We start from the raw sequence: 21,253 nt of genomic DNA on the forward strand, positions 1-21,253 counted from the left end.
CGTCCATTGTCTCTTTTAACAGTGTTTCAATCATGCAGTGATCTCATTTCATCAAGATCAAATGTGTCAGTTATGTGTGTAATCACACCAAAATACTTGTTAATTATTGGACAATTCTCAATAGAAAATAGTTTCTATTGGCAGCATACAGATGTATATATTGAATCCCCAATGATTCTGTTGCAAGTGAATCAATCTCATAGTTCACATTAAGCCCACCAGTAAATCTAATTGTCCCAGATGACAGAATGTAATGAATGACTAAAGCCATCCTAGAGCACTTTTCTCAACTACTGCCAGAAACCTTTGAATTAGACCCATTAGTTGGGAGCATAACAGGAGCTCATTGCGGCAGCGCTGTCATTTCCCTTGCTGACGCTGACCCAGTCTGCCCTCCAGTCTCAGATGATTGTCTGTACCCTTGATTATGTCACACACTGTCCCTCCCTGGCCACTGTTTGCTGACGAACTGAAGATGACACAGCAGTCGTACAGGCCAAATATTCATGCAACACATCACGGTTGGAAATGTTTAATTGTGACCAGATGAAGACTTATTTATGAAATCTGTAAACTGGTAGATCACATCTTCATTTATGAGATTACCAAGAAATCCTGGCATCCATGTAGTCCTCACAGTAGACCTTATAGAGAGCTATTATCTCTGAGGTTTTTTAAAAACAAACATGAGAAATACCCCTACACTGACAGTGTGTTGTCTGAAGATGCTCTACCAGAAGAACACTGTCTACAATGGTGGGAGTTAAAAAGCAGAGTACAGACATTTCTACTCATCAGCACCTGCAAGGACTTGTTCATGAGCTTCTTGGAGATGGAATTTTATCTGAAGTTTACTGGAAACCAGTCTATATTACTCTTTGTTCTCATCAAGAAAGTCTTTGTCACCAGGGATTTACAGCTATCTACTTTCTGTGTTCTCGTGTAGCCACAACGCTCAGTTAAAGAATACTTTTATTTGTTCTGCCTCTCTGGGTTTTCCTCTCTGTTTGGCTCTTCGCTCCTGCACTAAAGCCCTAGACATGTCTGCGGTTTGCACCTGTCACCACCTCTCGTTCTCTCACGCCTCCCCTGTGTGTCCATCTTCTTGTACCAGCTCTCGCATGCTGAATTTGTTCCACTTGAGGGCCCACTACAACAGTGGAAATCGAATCCCTCACAGACCACTACAGCCAGCCAGTGGCCACCCCCCACCCACCAACACACCCCTACCCCCCGCTGAAAATCTAGGCCTGCACACCGGTTGCTGAATAGGGAGCGTCCATGTCTGATTTGGTGTGTGCTGAGGCGTGATAAATGAAATTACAGTGCTGTCATGCAGGGATTTCAGACCCCACACTAAGCACCCCCTCCCACCAACACATACACACACACATACATCCCCCCATATGTATGAAACACAGATGCAATTTTCTATTGGCCACGCTTGATTTACATATTCTGTAAGCATCTGTTGATGTGTGGAGGCTTTGATTTGCAATTAAAGGAGAAAAAAAAATGAATCCACACAGGGAATTTTCCTGAAAAAAGATTACACAATACATACATTTCCTCACAAACGGGTTCACTTCTCTGTGTTGGACTCAGGAGGTTTTACATATCCTGTTGAAGAAATGATGTGGCAACTTTGAATATCTTCTCTGCAACTGTCTGTTAGAAATAGAGATATGAACGATGCTGCCAAATGAGCCGTTTGGATGCACTACACTGGCCCCACCACTGGGTGGAGATCATTAGACTACATACGCAGACTGAAGAGGATGTTCTCTGTCACACTTTGACCATGTCAGTGCATTTTGGTTTCCAGCAAAGTCACTCTGATTTTTGCCTTTTCATGCTCTGGGAACAATTTAGGGGTGACTGTTGCACAAACTGAAATTATTTGTTGTGTCTGGAGCCACCGGTGCCCTTTCATAGGGTGAAGTCAGGTAATTTGGGACACTTTTTGGTAGATTACCAAGAAAACCACTTAAATTCTGAACTTTTAAAACTTGTTATGGACCTCTGCTCTATTTCTATAAAGAAAATATGTTGACAAGTAAAATGCTTTAGAAGCTTTGGACCTTCAACCACATCAAGAACCCTTCCTCACTCCCATCACATGTTCACTAAAATGGGACAGCTGGTAAGGTAAAATGGGACAGTCACAGATGGTTGTTTTCAAATAGGCTGATGTGAAAACTGGCCGATTGAAAATTGTAGGCTAATTAGGCCTGTAAATTCCTTACAGGCCTAATTAGCCTACAATTTTCACTCTTTTTTTTTAATGAATAGTTAGGTTACATTAATGATTTAATGTCTGAACTGATAAGTGGATTTAAGCATTTAAAAAACAAACAAACATGAAATACAATTGTAACCTGTTATATGACAGGGCAGCACACAATAGCATAACAACTCATGATTTTAATGCATTCAGATAAAATAGGACAGTCACTCAAAACCCTTTCCCATAAAAAATAAAGTGTACTGTGAAAATATTTTGATTATAAGTCAAACAGTTAATAATATGCAACATCCTACAACCATTTTTGGTGTTATACCCTTATTGTTTTAGCTGCACTTCTCTTATTACATTTTTAATCTTTGTCCATCCTAGTTATCTTAGACTAATCTAAATGATTGTTTTGTGTAAAGGACACTTGTAGCAACAATGCCATAATATGTTTGGTGATTGGCTGCTCATATTTAAAGAGCCCAAGATGTAAAACCTTATTTGTCCCATTTTACCTGATGTCCCACATTACCTGACTCCACCCTACATCAACATGAGGAATAAAAGGCGAGTGAACTCCATAAAAGGGCCACACAAGATCCACTTTATGTCTGCTAGATTAAAAATAGAAACTTTTTGTTAGTAAACAAAGTGCACAGATAATAGTGATAGAGGAGCTAAGGAGGAAATGAAGCCTTGCGGGGTGGACTTCATTATTGACTACTTTGTGTATGAGCCAGAGAGCTCTCAGCCTAATACATTTTAGTGCCGCTGTCTTCAGTGTCTCTGGAATAAATCAAGATATTACAGCACTCAGAGCAAAATGATAAAAGGCTGCTTTAGCATAGAACCCGACCGAGCAAAGGGACAAAATCAGTTCATTAGAGTAATTGGTTTAATGTTTCTAATTAGCTAGAGAGATATTTACACTGAAGAAAATTGATGACAGTGCTTAACCCTTTCTTTGCACAATTCCTCATCCACTTGTGCTTCTTCCCAGTTAAGAGTTTCTTGATCCTCTTAAGCACTGGAAGGGAAAAGGCAAGACTTGATGAATATTCATCTTCAGCAAACACTGGATTCTAGCAGTATTTCTATTTACAGTGTGTGAACACCACGCTGACAGCTTATAATTGTTTCTCCTTATTAATTCAGTGTGCTTTATTCATGATAGACGTTCCAAATATAAAACTATCCCAGTGGAAGCTCGCTTATCAGGCTCAAACTTGTGATTTTGTGCTTTTTCACACCTCAAGATTTCTGTGCAGCGAATGTTGTGAAGCCTGAGCTCCAAAATGTATAGATAAAGGAGAAGCTTGACATATCAAGGTGGACAGGAGCAGCCCTCAGTTTTGACAGCAGTGAGACGGGTTAGGAAGGGTGTTATATGCTGTTGTGAATCTGTCGGGTTTGTCATCACCTCCTGATTAGGCTGCTGTCTCTGCTCTGTGCCTGTGAGGACGAGGACCAGGGAGGAGAGCTGCAGAAATGACTGTATGCCTATTCGGAACAGACGAGCTGATCCTCCCCCCACACACACACACACACACATAGTGACAAATCTTTGAGCTCCACATTCATATTATCATTCATGTACTGATGTATTTGTGTGTGTTTTTGTCCTTCAGGGAGGAGGGGAGAGTCAGCTGGGGGGGAAAAAAAGTAAGAAAAAAAAGTTGGGCGCAGGTGGGTGCACATCGGCTGGCCTTTGGTCACAGACACAAGAGTCGAGGCCACAGAGTCCAGACCCAAACCAGAAGTGACAGTCTGTCTACTGTAAAGGTCAAAGTCTTTATTACCTCTGAGCTTCCAAGTATCTGTGGTCGCTATCTATTTACCAGATTACATCTTCAGCCCTTTCCCCTCCAAGCTTCTCCCTAACCTCCCCTCAGAGGCACAGCATTGTGGCATTTTAGAGGAGACAATCCACTGCATGAAATTCAGCCCTTTCATAGTACAAATCATGTAAAGCCGCCAACTACTGAGGAAAGTAATGTTGTTAAAGCATTAACAGAGAGGGAATATAGTAGGAGGGAGTAACTAGAGTGGGATTTAATGGCAGCATCGGAAATAAAGAGCTTATTTATCTGTAAATATAAAAAAAAATATCTCCTCTTGGTGACATTTTAATGGCTACCACATTATACTGCATTAAAAAAAAATGCAAATCATAGAATGATGTAATTTAGACATGGTGCATTGTATTAACAGATAAGGGACAGTAAATGATTATATTCTATTTTTGGAGGAAAACACTTTGAAGAGAAACGCAGTAAACTAGTCCCAGTCATTCCTTTGCTTTAACAATATGTTGGACTGTTTGCGCAGAAACAAATCTATGCAAAAAACCTCTATTTGAATATCAATGATTGAAATTTGAGTATACATAAGCTGCAAATTCCCATTTCCCCTCCGACTGGCTGGCCTCATTTTCATTCTCTGGTAACGACAATTTGTCTTTGGTGGTGCTCTAACCTTTGGTGTACCACTGCACATTTGTCCGAGGCTGACTCATAGCTATTTACACGAAGTTAACACACATAATGAGATGTGTCCTGGTGAGTGAAGTGCTGGTCATATCTTGCAGCTGGGCCACTCTAACCATGGCAGGAAACTAAATCAGAGTCATTTCCCTTCAATTAGTGAGTGATTAACGCCGGGTCAGAGACGGCTGGCTGACCTTCTGGCCTAATGACTTTAACCGGATCAATGAATCTCCAAACGCCGACCACATCAGCAGCCAACCATGCAGTCAGTGGACAGGCGCTCTAGGAGCAAAGAGTTGTTGAATCTACCTCTGGCTGTCCACTTCTCACTCCTGTTCTATCTTTGGCTCTGTTGCCTGTCATCTCTCTCTCTCTCTCTGTAAAACTGTCATATCAATGCTCTTTTTTTCTGTGTTTTTCCCCCTACCGTTGGCTCACTGCTATCTTTTTATCTTCCCCTCTCACGCTCTGTGGCTGCAAGCATCTCTTCAACACTCCTGACACGTTCTCACTTTGCTATACTTTCTTGTGAATCTGTGTTACCTGGCTCTCCAGTGAGGCGCTGCAACAAATAATTATTTTCAATATTGATTTACTTTTATTGTTCAATCATTCAAAAAATAGTGAAAAATGTTAATCGCATGTTCTCTGAGCCAATAGGCCTTTTTCAATAGGAGACATATTGACTTGTCACAGCAGGAAGAGCACAAGAGTTACTACTAAGAAGTGTCCCAGTATAAAAGGCTCCTGTGAAAAAGGGCTTATTGTGAGCTTGCTGTGTCAGTTCAAACCAAAAGATATTCAACTTACAATAGGCCTGTTTTGACATGTCACAGCAGAAAATCACAGGTGTAAGTAGTAAAATGAATGATGGCTGAATTCCATTTAGCTGCTTCAGCTTCAGGGTCCTGGTATTGTGCATGCTGGCTCATTGTCACACCGACATGATGTCTTACTGGGAGGCTTGAATACAGCAGCGCCGTCGTTAATGTTATTAGTAACGCCTGTGCTTTCGCTACAATAACAAGTCAAAATATCTGCTGTGAAAAAGGTCTATGATAAAAAAAACAAACAGGAAATCCTCACATTTGAGAAGCAGGAACCTGCAGCACTAGTCCAGACCATCATCATTTTATGTATTTATTTATGTATTGGTTTATATGCATTTTCATGCTTTATTGTACTTTGTGTGTTTTGTTTGGTTGTAAATCTTTTTTTGCTCTGGTTTTGTGTATGTTTTGGGGGGATCGATTGGATTCTTGTGTTTGCTCCTGTTTTTATGTTTTTTTTTGTTTTTTCTGTTCTTGTCTCTTTTGTTGGTTTAATAAGATTAAAACAGACAGTAAAAAAAACAGTCTGAAAATTGTTTTTCTGTCTCTGAAGTCTCTCTGAATGTTCACATTCAAAGTATTGACTCCGGTTCTCTGCTCCGTCTCTTTGTATTCATGAACCAATTCTCCCCAAAAAGAAGGAAAATGTATAAAATGCAGCGCAATCAATGAGATGTTTGAGTTCCTCCTTATAAGCAGGATTTCTCGCAGAATAACAAAGTTAATCGAGAGGGGCAACAGGTGTTGTTGCAGAGTGACTTGACTTTAACTGACAATGATGACTCATTCCTCCATATTTCCTGATATTCTGCTGACTTTTCCCTGGAACATTTTGTGTTTGCCAATCATTATTGGTCAAGACCTTAATACTGATCACTGACTTCTCAGCTTCCTTTTGTATTGTCTATCTGCTCAAAGATTTAAAGATTTAATTGAATTAACTGTCACAACACACACAGTACAGACACTTTCTCTTTTTGTATTATGTACATTTTCATTGTCTTTATATCACTCTTGACTATAAGGCCTCCATTGGAGCCTGATTCCACCACTGCTGCAGATGTTGCATCAGTCTCTGTTGTTTTCACTTTTTTAGCTTTATCCTTCAATGTACCTACAGCCTAATTTTATGGGACATTTTGTTTACCTTATTTTCCCAGAGATCCAATGGACCTTTGAGGGCATGACAGTATCCATTTTTCTATCTTTTTTGACACCTGTCTGAATATATTTGTGTGTCCACCACACCATCCTCTGTGACACAGCATCCTTTTTTCTCCCTTTCCTCTGTAATCTGTTGTGTTCTGCATCTCTCATCTCTACGTCTTTCCCTCTTCTTCTCAGCCTCCACACCCACACTGCAGCCATTTACTATATTGCCTCCGTCCCCTCGCTTTTAAGCTGATGGAACTGTCTCTCTGTCTTTTGCTGACTGCATCTGTTTTCCCTGCTACTGCGGACCTTAAGTTGTTCATTCATAGCCTTCCCTTCTCCCTCTCCCCTCTCTCTCTCTCTCTCTCTCTCCCTCTCGCTCCCGTCTTCCTCCTCATATATCATTCCATCTCTCTCGCCACCCTGCCACCTGACTCACTTACAGTCGAGTCATGGAGGAAGGAAAATGAGTGGAGAGCTTTTGCAAGGGCAAGTAAGAAGTCTCTCACAGATGAATGGTTTTGAGTGAAAGCCCGGCCAGTAGGTACAAGGGAGTGACAGCTGAGGTAGATGTCTCCTCACAGATAAGTTTATACTACAGAGGTCAGGGAGGGAGGGAGATGGATTTGCTCTTCTCCCTTTAACATGAAACTCTGGCTGTGTAGAGGTGAAACAATCACAAAGAGACGGGAAAGACATTATCTCTATTGATCTGTCTGAGTGAGACTTCCTACAAACTGGATACTAATTTTGCTCTATCCTCCAAGCATTGGTTTTTCTTTTAATAGGTTTGTTTTAACAGAGGCTGTGAAGATGGAAAAGACTCAGACAGAGAAACACATTGAATATTAAATCTTAACAACTTCCTGTTGACAAAGTAAGGTCCAGTTCTCTCATGACAAAAATCACATTTGTGTTGCATATTTGCCTTTTGTTCATAATGTAGTTCAGTAGTATCTTAGATCTCTGTTTCTAGATCAACTAGCTATCCTACTTTGACCTACTGATTGCCTTTCTAGTGTAAAAAGAAAAGGCTGTATATGATTCTAAATTAATTTAGCATGGTCGTGTCCATGGCATGTTCTGCTCTGATCTGTCACCCAGCTTTTGTCTCCACTCCTGGCGTCCATCCAGCCACAGTTTTGACCCTGAACTCTCAGCTTTTCTTCAGCCGTCCAAGCGTCTCCTGAGGATAATGACGGAGGTTCTCACCTATTTAAACTGGCACCATCAATCATTATTCCCATGGTGTCTGCTCCTGCAGCAGCTTTTGTCTGCATGCCTGGCAGATCCTCGGGCACCAATGGCAGATGGGCACGCTGGCAGCCTCAGGTTGGAGGCACAAAGACAAACTGCAGCAGCTCAGTGGGAATATAGGGGTTTTCTGACTGGACATGATGCTGCTGCCCCAATTACCTGAGCTGTATTGAGTGTGTTAGTTTTATAGGAACAAATGTGGAAGGAGTGTGAATGTGTTCTCATACTTGTATTTCACACCCCAGCCTTTCTTTCCCTTCCCTATTTCAGGAGCAGATCAAATTTTATTCTGGCACAGTACTAAACTGGTTTGAATCCTACTTAAAGGACAGGGACTACTTTGTGTCTATAAGTAATTACACATCTGAGCAGACAAAAATGACATGCGGAGTTCCCCAAGGCTCCATTCTGGGGCCTCTCCTGTTCAACATCTACATGCTGCCACTAGCTCAGATTATGGAAAACAACAAAATATGTTACCACAGTAATGCAGATGACACACAAATTTACATAACCATATCACCAGGGGACTATGGTCCAAGACATTTGAACAAATCAATGATTGGATGTGCCAGAATTTTCTTCAGTTAAACAAAGACAAAACTGAAGTAGCTGTCTTTGGAGCCAAGGAAGAACGTTTAAAAGTCAGCACTCAGCTTCAATCGATAATGTTAAAACTACAAACAAAGCCAGAAATCTTAGTGTAGTCATGGACTCAGACCTGAATTTCAACAGCCACATTAAGATGATTACAAAGTCAGCCTACTATCACCTGAAGAATATATCAAGAATTAAAGGACTTATGTCTCAGCAGGATTTGGAAAAACTTCAGTAGACTTGACTACTGTAATGCTGTCTTCACAGGTCTCCCTAAAAAATTGAGCTGATTCAGAACGCTGTTGCTTGAGTCCTCACTAAGACCAAGAAAGTGGATCATATCACGCCAGTTCTCAGATCTTTACACTGGCTCCGGTCTGTCAAAGAATTGATTTTAAGATATTGCTGTTGGTTTATAAAGCACTGAGTGGTTTAGAGCCAAAATACATTTCTGATCTTCTGCTAGATTATGAACCATCCAGACCTCTCAGGTCGTTATGGAGAGGTCTGCTTTCTGTCCCCAGAGTAAAAACTAAACATGGAGAAGTGGTGTTCAGTTTTTATGCTCCACATATCTGGAACAAAAAAACTCCCAGAAAAATGCAGGTCTGCTGCAACTCTCAGTTCTTTTATATCACAGCTGAAGACTTTTATGTTTGCCACTGCCTTTTATTAAACCAAATTTGAGGGTTAATATTTTATACTACACTGTAACTTTTATTCTCGTTTTATCTGTCTGATTCCCTTTTAGCTTCTTTTTATTTCCAAATTTAACACTTTTTAATTGTTTTTATGTCTTTTTACTTGTGTTGCTTTCATATTCTGTTTTGATGCCTTTTATGCTCTATGTAAAGCACTTTGAATTGCCTTGTTGTTGAAATGTGCTATACAAATAAACCTGCTTTGCCTGTACATCAATGAATTTTTTATCTATAAAGCACACACAAATATTGTCAAAAGTACTTTGCAATAAAGTTAAAGATACAATTAGATGCTTAAAAGGAAAACAAATAACATTTTAACTAGTGACAAGTGACATCTTGACAAGATGAATGATGGTGCTAGATGAAAAGCTAAATAAAGTTAATAATTCATCCTGAGGGGAACATAAACATGTCAAATTTCATCTGTATATCAATGTTTGTGTACTTTTTGTGGGAGTTAGCACCAGTCAATCTACAACAGAGAATCATGTAATTTAACTGAAGTTTATTTATAAAGCACACACAAATTTTTTCCAGGTGCTTTAATGAAGCCAAAAAATACAATTAGATGGTTAAAATTAAAACAAATAACTTGATTTATTCTAAACAGCAGCTATCTAGTGACTCTGTGAGGCTGTACTTAGATACACATCATGACACATATCCTCTAGCTTCAGATCTCAATCAGCAGCACACTGATCTTGGTTTTGCAACAAGACAGACTGATGTATAAAAGCATTCTTCAGCCTGCTGCCTTTACTGTAGATTGAGGGACTCTAAATCACCTATTAGAGGGCAGAAGTTGGTATTCTCTGTTGAACACATGCAAGGAGTCACAAGAGATGCTGTTAGCAAGTCTGAGCACGCTCTTGCTGTGAGCTACTTGAAAGGGGTGTGCTGCAGGTTGGCCAATAATCTTTGCACGAATTTGGATTTGAACATGCTGATGTTAAGCAGGTATAATGTTTACCATGCTGATTATTTTAGTTCAGTGTGTTAGCATGCTTTTGACCAGATGACTAACCAAAATTATCAGCATTCATCCTGAGGGGAACATGAAAGTTTGTATCAAATTTCATATCAAGACATTTCACTCAAAACTACAAATGTCATCCTCATGGTGGCACTAGAAGAAAAGTCAAGAGATCACCAAAGTCCTTAGGATTCATCCTCTGGGAAACACAAATATCTGTATGAAATTTCATCCATCCAGCAGCTTTTGAGATATTTCAATCTGGACTAAAGTGATGGACCGAATGACCAACAGACTGACATCACCATCCACAGAGTCATGCTGCTAGCATGACTAATGAAAATATGAAAAGGAAACATAATGCCCATAAACAAAGAACAAAAGAAATTATTTAGTTACAACAACAAGTGTGTCTACCTGTTCAGGGACTGCAGGTGGAAAGTATGTAGTAACTAAATCTAGTAGTCTTTGCATTAGATGATTTTTATACATGCTCCCTCACAAAAAAATGAATAGAATGAGAAATTTAAGAGTCATCTTAGGACATTATTTAAAATGTTAAAGTCCTAACAGAGATGGAAAAACTGTTCCACAGTCTTCAGGCAACATTGGAAAAAGCTCAGTTTCAGATCTTAACTGTGTGAAAGGAAATGAGAGGAGTAATTGTTTAGAGGATCTCAGCGGGGTTTGGAGGTGGAATAGGAACAGAAGAGGTTTAAAATCTAAAGTGCTGCCAATTCATGCAGCGCTTTAAAAACAAAAAGAATGCAGGTTTATATTGCTGGATTTCGGATGTAATCTAACTTGACAGTGATCAAGTTGCAAAGAGATAAAAAAAAAAAAGATCTCTAGATCTCTGTCGTCATGTCACCCGATGACATTTAACAATCGTATTATCTTGTCACAACAACAGCCAGACAACCTCTGGATTACCCAGAAATCAGTGCATCTCTGCATCTTCTCAGAGATGCAAAGATGCAAAAGAGACAACAGTAATTCCTGACACACTTTTTTTTATTCACTAGCGTTATGTAACGTTCATCCCAGTCATGCCTTTGATTATAATGAACTGAACCCCAGTCGATGTCTTATTGGCAGAATAAATTAAAAAAGCTTATGAAAGTTGAGCCCAGTGGAGCGTAGAGCTTACTAACACAAAACCTCGTATGGCCATTATTTCACCCCTGTAGTGTATTAGCTCCTAGATTGGTGCAAGGGGAGAAAGGAGAAGAAGTGCTGAAGGGCCACAGGCTATGTGCTCTATGCTAATGTTCAGCATGCATTATTATGCTTGGCACTGCATGGATGAATGTAAAAGCAGTAAGAAGAGCAGCTGGACCTATAATCCAGACTGTACACAGGGAGGAAGAAGAGACAGAGAGGACAGAGGGATAGATAGAGGACAGGATGGAAGAAGAGGAGGAGGAGGTGGTGGTGGGGGGGGGTACAATAAAGGAATGGTCAGAATCCACAGAGAGTGAGGTGAAGAGAGAACGAGGGAGGGAGGGAACAGAGGAGGAGGGAGGGAGGCAGACTGAGAAGATGGGTGATGTCACCTCTAACAGGCAGCCAATGAGAGTCAGGGAGGGAGAGAGAGAGAGCAGCCAAAGGAGGGTGTGTTTTTCTATCACTGCAGCATCAGCAGAGAGGAGAGGGGCACAATCAATTTCATAGAGAAGAGGAGGAAAAAGGCACAAGTAGATAAGGAAGAGAGACAGAGGGGGAGAAAAAAAAAGGACGCAAGGAGTTGACAGAGGAACACAGCATCCCTGCGGAGGTAAGAGGAGCTTTTTGCAATGAGACCGAGAATGTGTCGTTAAACAGAAAGAGAGCGGGTGAGAGGATTAATTAGGCTGCTAGGTGGAGGTGGCTTGTGATGGAATCGCACCTTTGCCTCATCTTTTACTGGCAGTAAAACATGACATCCTGGTTCATGTAAATCACTTTAACGGCTTCTTATCAAATTGTCTTTTCTGTGGAAATTTCTAATCTCGTCATGCATGTTGGTGTTTAGGAATTACAGCTGTTTCAACGCACTTAGTTTAGAAAAAATAATAATTAGACAAATGTCTAAACACTGCTTTATTTCAGCGGCTGTTGGGGCTGTGGTTGATTGTACTCTACCATAGTGCTGCATTACTTTTAATTGTTTAAAGAAATTTGGAGTATTGAAAGAAAAAGTGTCATGGATAACCTGTTGGTGCACATTACTTTTAGAGAAAATTTTTATTTTCTTTTGTTTTTGTGTATTTATCTTTGTGAATGAACATTCAGTGCATTGCATGCAACAGGGTCTCCTCTGACATTAATATTGAATATACAGCAGTACTGTGTGCCACTGAGCACTTTATTGGTCATGATTACACTAAAATACTTCACTCTTTGAGATTTTATAATATTTTGATATCTGATATGCCTAAAGTTGGTATTTGTGTTTATAGAAAACTAAATGTAATTTGGATAAATTTGTGTTTTTTTACAATTGTACTGAACTGCACCTTAAATCTGTTGCATCTCTATATATTTATGGCAATTTTTTTTTTTTACAATGAAAAATAAATAATGCAAAATATACTTTGAATCTTCTGCTTTGCTAACATGATTGCATCATGCACTTTTCTGCAAACTGAGGGTAATTCTGTGCTTTGCTTTACATATCCCTTTGCCATGCTACTTTAATATGAATATTCGTTTTCTCTTTACATTCCCCTCCCCCAGCTAATAGCTGAGTGGCTTAATGTTAAGTACAGCCAATGATTGCAATGTGCTGCTACAATTTTCATTGATGTGGAGGATGAAGCTCAGCTTTATGGTGAACACCACAGCGGAGCAGACTACAACAATTTTCTAGTCTACCAATCTTATCGCCTGCAGCTGCAGTAGGTCTGTTTTGAAGGGGCAATGACAGAGCTTGGTGATCTTAAACTACAGATCTCAGGGGGAGGAAAGAGAAGAAAAGGGTTGAAAAGAAGGCAAAGAAAGAAAGAAATTGAGATTCAAATATCAACAGGAGACAGAGAGTGAGAGGGATATTTACACGGAAGGAGATATCAAGGGAAGTGAAAATAAGGGTGGGGCAGCGCTCGCAGCAGACTGTGGAGGTGTGCCCGTGAAAAGGAGGCACTCACCTGGCTGCATGCCATCCAGCTGCCTACTGTCAACCTCTGCAGCCTGTTACACATCTGTTCTACCCAATGGCAGAAAATAGACAATGTTCCACCAGTTGTGTTAATGATGTAGAAAAGTGAATTGCCAGAAGCAGCTGCTAAAAGCTGTGAGCGTTTCCGTGAGATGTTTATGCATGTCTGGTGTTTGTGTGGCTGGCTTATCTATATCTTTGTGCATCCTTTGACATCACGTGCTCATATCCTGCACAAAGATATGACCAAATTCACAGAATATCTACGTGTGTGTGAGTATGTATATATCTTCATCTTCTCATGCCGTGCAAGTGCATATGTGTGTGGTAGTGGTGTAGTGAACCTGCTCTCCCTCCCTCCATGCCTCAGTAGCCCGCAGCTTGTCCCAGATGAACCCATTCGAGGGACTGGAAGGGAGGGAAGGCACTGCGCCTGACAATGACTTGTTACCATCTGTACAACATCCATAAACATACTGCACTGCACACATACACACAATAGATTAAGATACAGCTGCTGCTGAAGAGGGGGAGTTGGCGTGAATGAGTGCGTGTGTTTGTGTGTGTGTGTGCTCTCAGTGGCAGCAATGCTCCAGAGACCCACTGCTGGTCACATTATCATACTACTTAATGCAGTGAGGTTTGTATGGTAGTGGCAGCCGAATCTCTAGACGGCACTAGGAGCTGTTGGTGTAGCAGGGATGTTGTTGTCGGAGTAGCTGGCGAGACTCGGAGTGTATGATTACCCTCGCTACAGTATGGTGCAGAATGTAATCTCCCCTCTGACGCTGGCTGGTTAATTGAGCTGTTCCATCAAAGAGATGGATGGAAACAGGGATTTATGTGAGGAGAGAGAAGGGGACAGGAAGACAGGTATCTGCAATGAAAAGAGAGAGGAAAGGCAGAGGAGGATGGTGTAAGCAACATAAAAAAAGATAAAGGATGAGAATAAGGGGGTGGACTTCCTTTTGAAAGGCAAAGCACTTTGCATCCTTTAATGCATGCTATAGGTATTGAAGGGAGTAGAGAGAGAGAAGGAGGGATCAACTAGGATAAAGAAAAGGGCAAGGTCATAAGGGAGGATGGGCCTCAGAAAAGGAAGGAACCATAAAATGAAAGGCGAAAAGATTAAAAGGAGGATTTCTAAACATTCTACTCAGATAATTACTCTTGATTATGATTGAAGAAGATTATGATTAAAAGTAAGAGGAAATGTATCGCTAGATGTTTATGCGTTTGCTGAATTAATTTTTATGGGATGATAATGTCAGGCAGAGACTGGCCTGTTTCCAAATGCCTTTAGTCCTACAGTTGAAGTGGAGAGCTGGTGTTGTGTAGGAGGAGAAGGCTGATCTGCTCTCAATCTGCCAGTTAGGAGCAACTCCAGGGAAGAGCAGCGCTGCAGTCAGTAGCACTTTGCTCCTCAGCCACCTTCTATAGCCTCAGGACACCTTTGCCAGTCATCCTGCTCAACAACAAACATGGATATGTGAGCACACACACACATGCATACACATCTGTACAGGCTCAGCTTCTGCAACACACACACACACACAAACGCTCTGCAAATACACACTGCAGAGCTCCTGTTGCAGTGCACCAAATTAAAGATTCTCTAATGTTGCCTCCCTGGCCTGATTACTTAAGCGTCTGCTACTGATCAAAGACCGCAACCGCCACTTTCTGGGGATCCAGCCATTAAAGCAGCAACGGGGTAAAACAAGGGTTAAGAGAGAGAGCCATCTCTTAGACTGAAGTGTCAACAATGACTGTTTCATCTCTACTTTCCTTTTTATCCTCCTTTGAGAATAATAGTTGTAAAAGTTACAAACTCACAAGCGCAGATTCAAAGGCTCATGAGCGAACTCCCTTGAGTTATCTTCCGCTGTGCATGCGTCTTTTCGATGCCGTGCACGTGTGCGCGCGCAATTACATGTGTACCTTCAGGATGCTGTCAAGATGGAGAGTCAGTTTTTTTTTCCCTCCCTCCCCAGCTGCAGCTTGGAGGCTGTTTGATTTAGACTGTGCAGATGGGAGTCAGCCCACTGGGTGTCAAGTGGGGGATCGTGTAGACATGCTGTCAGTGTTTGGTGGAGAATACATTGTGGTGATTTAGGGAGCTAAGGGTCAGATGGATTGACAGGCCAGCCATGGGTAAATGATTATAGAGAAGTGAGGAAGGAGGGAAGGAGGCCAGCAAAAAGGGGAGAATGATATTTGCAGAGGTGAGTTGAGGCAGGAAGAGAGGAACACCTGAAGATGGAAAGGATTGATTTAAAAGCCAGCAGGGTGGTATGGAGATAAAAGCTGTTGGGAGACAAAGTGGATGAGGATTGTCACGGCAATTTCTCCGAACAATCTTGTTCCATTCATCACTTAAGAGTCCTGTTCTCTCTTCTTAAACATGAGGAGCAAACCTGCCAACCTAAGTAATCCATTCTTCCTTTACTGCCCCTTGTCTCATGTCTCCCTCTTTCTTTCCCTTACTCTTCCCGCTGTGCAGTTCTTTAGTTTCACTTGTCATATCAGTATTCATACAGTGGTGGACAGAGAAGCCTGCACCAGGGTCTCAATCAAAATAATGACTGATGCTCTTATTGGCCTTCCCAGAAAGAGGCTCTCAGACAAAGGCTCATAAATCCAACCCAATTATACAATTGAACCTGCGATGGAGACTAGGGCACAAATAGAGGCGTCATGTATGGAAATGAATTTAATTTGGCAGAGTGAATTACCTTATTACAGCTTTCAGAAGTGATGGTATGAAAGAGGAGAAATTGTCGGATTCCCTTGGGTAACAAATATGATATTGGCAGTTAAAATGACTAAAATGGAACCCCATAGTGGTTATTACTTGAAACTAGGAGAGAAATTAATTACTGTCAAACCAATAACGTAATTGAGACTCACTAAATATTGTAGAAAAATATCTTTAAATGAAGGAAACTCTTAAAAACACATATTCTTTCTCACTTAAATTCATTAATATTGTGCAAACATTTTCTAATTCTGTGAATTAAATTTCTTCAGTGCCCATATTTTAAAGCATGGAAAGCAGCAAAGCAATAAAGATACACACAAGACTGAATATGGATAAGGGGAGATATAAAACTCATTTCCCGACCTTGATGCCCTCCTCGTGTTTTGCTTCTGTCCCTCTGACAAAATTATGTCTTTGTCTCTGAAACAGAGAATTCCCCTTTAGTGTCACTAACAGCGCATCCATGTCAGCTCTATGAAAGGAGCTTTATTGTCCACATCAGCAACTATAATTATACTGAATTGACTCTCTGTTCAGTGTGTTTCCCAACTCTATGCATCTGTCTGTGAAGTATTCTGCTGATTGTCAAAGACGTTTCTATCTGCATTTGTGTGCGTGTATGAGTCACTTTTCTAACAATGGCCAGTAGGATGCCATCATGAATGAATTAACTACATTACTGAGTTATTTCCCTTTATTTTTAATAAATAACGTCAAATGTCTCATTGCCACACTGTTAGCTACAGTCAGTAAGTCTGTACATTTAATGACTTCTGTGTAAAAATAAATTAGACACTAATTTAACCAAAAGGAAATGTGTTGTTATTATTATTATCATTATTATTATCATTAGTAGTAGTATCACAAAATTGTATTATCAATTAACGTTACATTTCCTAATTAGCTAGCTAACATAAGATATAACGCTAGCTAGTAAACTGGAAATAATTAGCTAAATACAGTGTATTACTGTATATTTTATGCAGTTATAAATTTTCAATGAAAAGTGGCAACGAAATACTTCAGACGTCTTGGGAACAGCGAGCAGCGCGATGTCAGCGACAATAGCGACGAGCTGAAGTTGAGCAGAGTTTAACTTTATGCAAATTAGCGGCTGAAGCAGAAACCGACAGCAGATCGGGATTTGAGCAACAGTCAGCAAACATCATCGTCATTGTTTGTTTACCGTGACATAAACAAACACATATGACACATGGAAGAAAGTGTTAAGAGATAGTTGGGATGTCTAATAAGTGATTAGACCTGCTATGCAGTGTAGTTTATTTTTCAAATGGCAGAAATATAGACCAGGCACATTTTTCTTACTAAACAAAACAGAGTGGAAACATGAAAAACTGTATATTTAATCATCCTTGTCAAGTTCATGACCGGTCTGCTCTACTACAAACTCGATAATTGGCCACAACCAAACTGGACTTCAGCAGCGGTGTTTGAACGACCCGCCCCCGGTCGACGACCGCTAGACCGCTGCTCAGGAGTCTCATGGTGAGAGTGCCTTCATGATACATACATACAATTATAAATTATAATATAACACTAACTATAAAGTTAGTTTATGTGTTTGCTACGTGATGAGATACTAGCTACTCTGAACTATCATAACTAGCTAGCAAGCTTTGAACTTTTCAGTGTTTCAGCAGGCAAATTATGTGTTTGTTGGATTGTTTTATACATGTATTCTCTATTAATATGGAAGGAAACTTGGTCCAAGAAACAAACTATTGAGCTACCACTTTTTGCTGCGGGTAAAACAACTAAGGATGGCAGGATTACAGATGTAATTAGTCAAAGGTCAAACAGCGCTGTCTTATATCTGCCATTATGCTGCTTTCAGGAGTTTTTGGACAACCTATAAATAAATTTGGCTCAGTCTACTATGAACTAATGTTGTTATTTGTGAAGGACAATATCTCCGATACAAACGACCATATTGTGATACTTTGGGGAGTCATGTTTCATTGTCTCAGTCTGGCTTTGATTGCACAGGCTGTTTATTAAGGGGACATGACAGCATTGGTTTACTAATTTATTGATTTGTTGCTGAGAGGCCGGCTGCATTTTTAATGAAACTCGGAGGCATGCCACTACTTTGGGCTATCTCAGCACTGATGCTTTGCTTTAAGTTGCATCATACTGTTCTGCAAAGCCTTCTGACAGGATTTTTCAAATTCTGTTGAATTTTTTTCATCTGGGTTCTGTGTTTTTTGTGTGTTTTTTTCCCCCCTCTGAAGTCGTCTCCTTGGTATGACTTTCATCCTTTAGCTAACTTTTCTTTCTCCCAAACTTTTTGACTTCCATTTTTGCACACTCTCATAGTCAATAGAGTCGCAGTGCTTAGTCACAGGTCAGTTTTACAGCCTTGACTGCTGCACTGGAAGTATTAGACAGTGATGACTGTATGTCTTTTGTGTGTTGTGTCACTAAAAAGATGAGAAGAATACATAGAAATACACACAGGCTAGTTAGAAAATGAGAAATGTGCTGAGTGTTAGACTCATTAGAGTAAATATGCTGAATTGAAGGTGACTGATTGACACTGACTCAGTGGCAGGCATCATTTTCTCACACGTGTGGTTTGGCAGTGTTCATCTAAAGGCTTATTTATTTAAAGTGTTTACATTTAAGTGTATTGATTTTGTTTCACTTGGCTCTCCCCCTCTCTATACCTACACTTCATTTGAATTAACCATAACTGAAATAGACGGGTCATGTAACACGAGCATCCATACACACTGGAACCGACGCAGCATCCTCAAATACGGCGGGTGTTATTAAGTAAACAGGGTGTTTGTATTTGTCTCCTCTTGATGTCTCAGTTGTGTTGTGACTGTAGTTCCTTGCAGGTGCTTTATCTGCTGCGTAAGCATGATATATTCATTAGGGTTGGATTACAGAGAGTGGGAGGGGATCAGGTTTTGAGTGGGTTGTAATCCCCATACACTGGCCTAATTTAATCTCACCTACTGTGCCATCCTATTACACACTACGCCCACCGCATGCGAGCAGGCGCTGGCTGGAGGAGAGCAGATGAGGGGCACGCAAGGTTAAAACAGGGTAATGTCAGACAAGAGGCACGGAGACGAAGAGGGAGGGTCGTAATAAAAGAGCTACAGAGGAAGAACATTGATTATGAGCAGCGGGATTCAAGTACAGAGAGAGAAACAGAAAATGTCAAGGAGTAAAGAAATGTCAGAGACAACAGTGGAGACAGATGCTCTTTAAATTTGTTTTCATGAGTAACAACAGTCGTGTTCGCTGTCTTCTTTCCCTTCTGACTGGCCAGCCTCCTCTTTCAGAATACATATGAGAAAACATGGTGTCAACAAAATTTTTAACATCTATGAGATTTAATTGGCTTCAAATCTATGCATTTTTCCACATTATTCAATGGATTTTGAAATGTAAATGATTATGAATCCATCAATTGATGCTGAAACATTAAAATAGCCAACGGTGATGTAACACCACATGCTCAAACGTTATTATGGCCTACAGATTTGTCATGAACATCATCACAATCACCATTATTGGCATTGCATGTAGTGTATTTTACCTGTGATGTCACATTTAGTTGCACAGCCTGCACCGTCTTTTGTTCATCATTATTGGATTGGAAAAAATAACCACACCCTCCATCTCATTACATCTAAGTACATCCAAGTTGCAAGTCATTTGCATGTCAGGGAGACTTTACACGGTGAAGTAAGGTTTTACATAACTTATTCTCTTGTTTTCTTCACCATTTATGACCTACATCCCTTTATTCATCCATCCTTATCTGCTCATAGCCTGAATAAATTAGGCCATGCGAGCCTGCTGCTCACCTGAGGTGGATGTTGTCTATGAATCTCTTCTCGTTAGCCTCTTGTGAATGTTTTTTTAAATCAAGCCGGTGTTGGAGTTGTTTGAGTTTGCTCTCTGAATTGATCAGGGGTAATTGGGCATGGCGCTACAGAGAGCCTCGCATAGGGCCCGAGCTGCAATAATGGGAGTCTATATTTAGCTAGAAAACTGTCTGTTTACATCAGCCATCATGCTCTGTTGCACAGCGTGAAGAATTGAGCAATTGTGTTCTTGTGGCCATACTTGCAGGGGCGCACTTTGGTGTAGCGATTTTCGTCAATCATTTGTTGAAATCTCAGCTGAAGAGAAGATTGACTGATGTAGCAGGAAGCGATAAGGAGACATGGGGTGAGGCTTCCTGTTAATATGAAGAAAAGATAAAAGGTGCACTCTGCGAGACAAAACACAGGAGCAACAAGAGGGAAAAATAGATTTATTCAGGGATGTCACATCGAGATGAAGAGAGATAAGAGCAGAAAACAAGCCACATGGAGATAAAGAGACAGGCTAGAGAGAGTAGACAGAAGGTCTGGGCATTGTTAATGAGCTTAACGAGGTAATTGTACACAGGTAAAGAGCTCATCCTCCAGGCCTCGCATGGTTGGGTGTGGCCCAGGGAAGCAGGAGAGAAAATGTGGAATGCTGGGAGAGAAAGAACCTTTTAATAACCTTTTAATAATGTTGATTGTACCATTAAAGTGTGATCCTGCTCAGGGCGACAGGCTGGAAGTGCGAGAGAGTGGAATTTAAGATGGGAGGACAATGTGGGAAAGATGTAGAGGGAAAGATACAGGGATCCGAGAGAGGTGGGAGGGTAAAGGACAACAGACATCCTGTAGCGATTAAAATGTCAGTGTGTGCAGAGGCAGATGCACACCTGCCAAGCTCACACACACGTGTACCCGCACCCACACCCACACACACACACACACACACACACACACATGCTCACCTCTTCTCAGGCTGTGACACTAATTACATAAGAGGAACATAACACCAAACACAAATGGTAGAACTGCCTTAAGACTGAACTGACAGGATTAAACCTGCATGTCTTGAGTGCTGGGATGAGTTCATATATCATCCATCTTTATACTTTCTCATAACTCATTTCCCCCCCTTCCCCCCATCCCCCCATGCCTTTTGTCTTTCCTCTTCTCCCCTCTCTCCTCATTCCAGTGGTCCAGACACTTTGTGTTTTATTTATGATTGTGTAGTGAACGCTGTTTTGACCAGCCTGTGGTTCAGAGGGGGACA

At 40.7% G+C, this 21,253-nt stretch overlaps 1 protein-coding gene across 4 annotated transcripts in view; it reads left to right on the plus strand.

Annotated features, from left to right (window-relative positions):
• Positions 1-11,855: 11,855 nt before the first annotated feature.
• Positions 11,856-21,253, plus strand: part of l1cama (L1 cell adhesion molecule, paralog a) — a 45,401-nt gene continuing 36,003 nt past the window's right edge. For 3 of the 4 annotated variants that reach the window (XM_067592176.1, XM_067592178.1, XM_067592179.1), the window contains exon 1: positions 11,856-12,009. The gene's annotated coding sequence lies outside the window, so the exon portion shown is untranslated. Of the gene's footprint in view, positions 12,010-17,538; positions 17,639-21,253 lie in introns of those variants that run through there. The other variant, XM_067592177.1, reaches the window with a different exon arrangement.

This window comes from Thunnus thynnus, chromosome 6 (genome assembly GCF_963924715.1).
Source record: "Thunnus thynnus chromosome 6, fThuThy2.1, whole genome shotgun sequence".
NCBI classification, from domain to species: domain Eukaryota; kingdom Metazoa; phylum Chordata; class Actinopteri; order Scombriformes; family Scombridae; genus Thunnus; species Thunnus thynnus.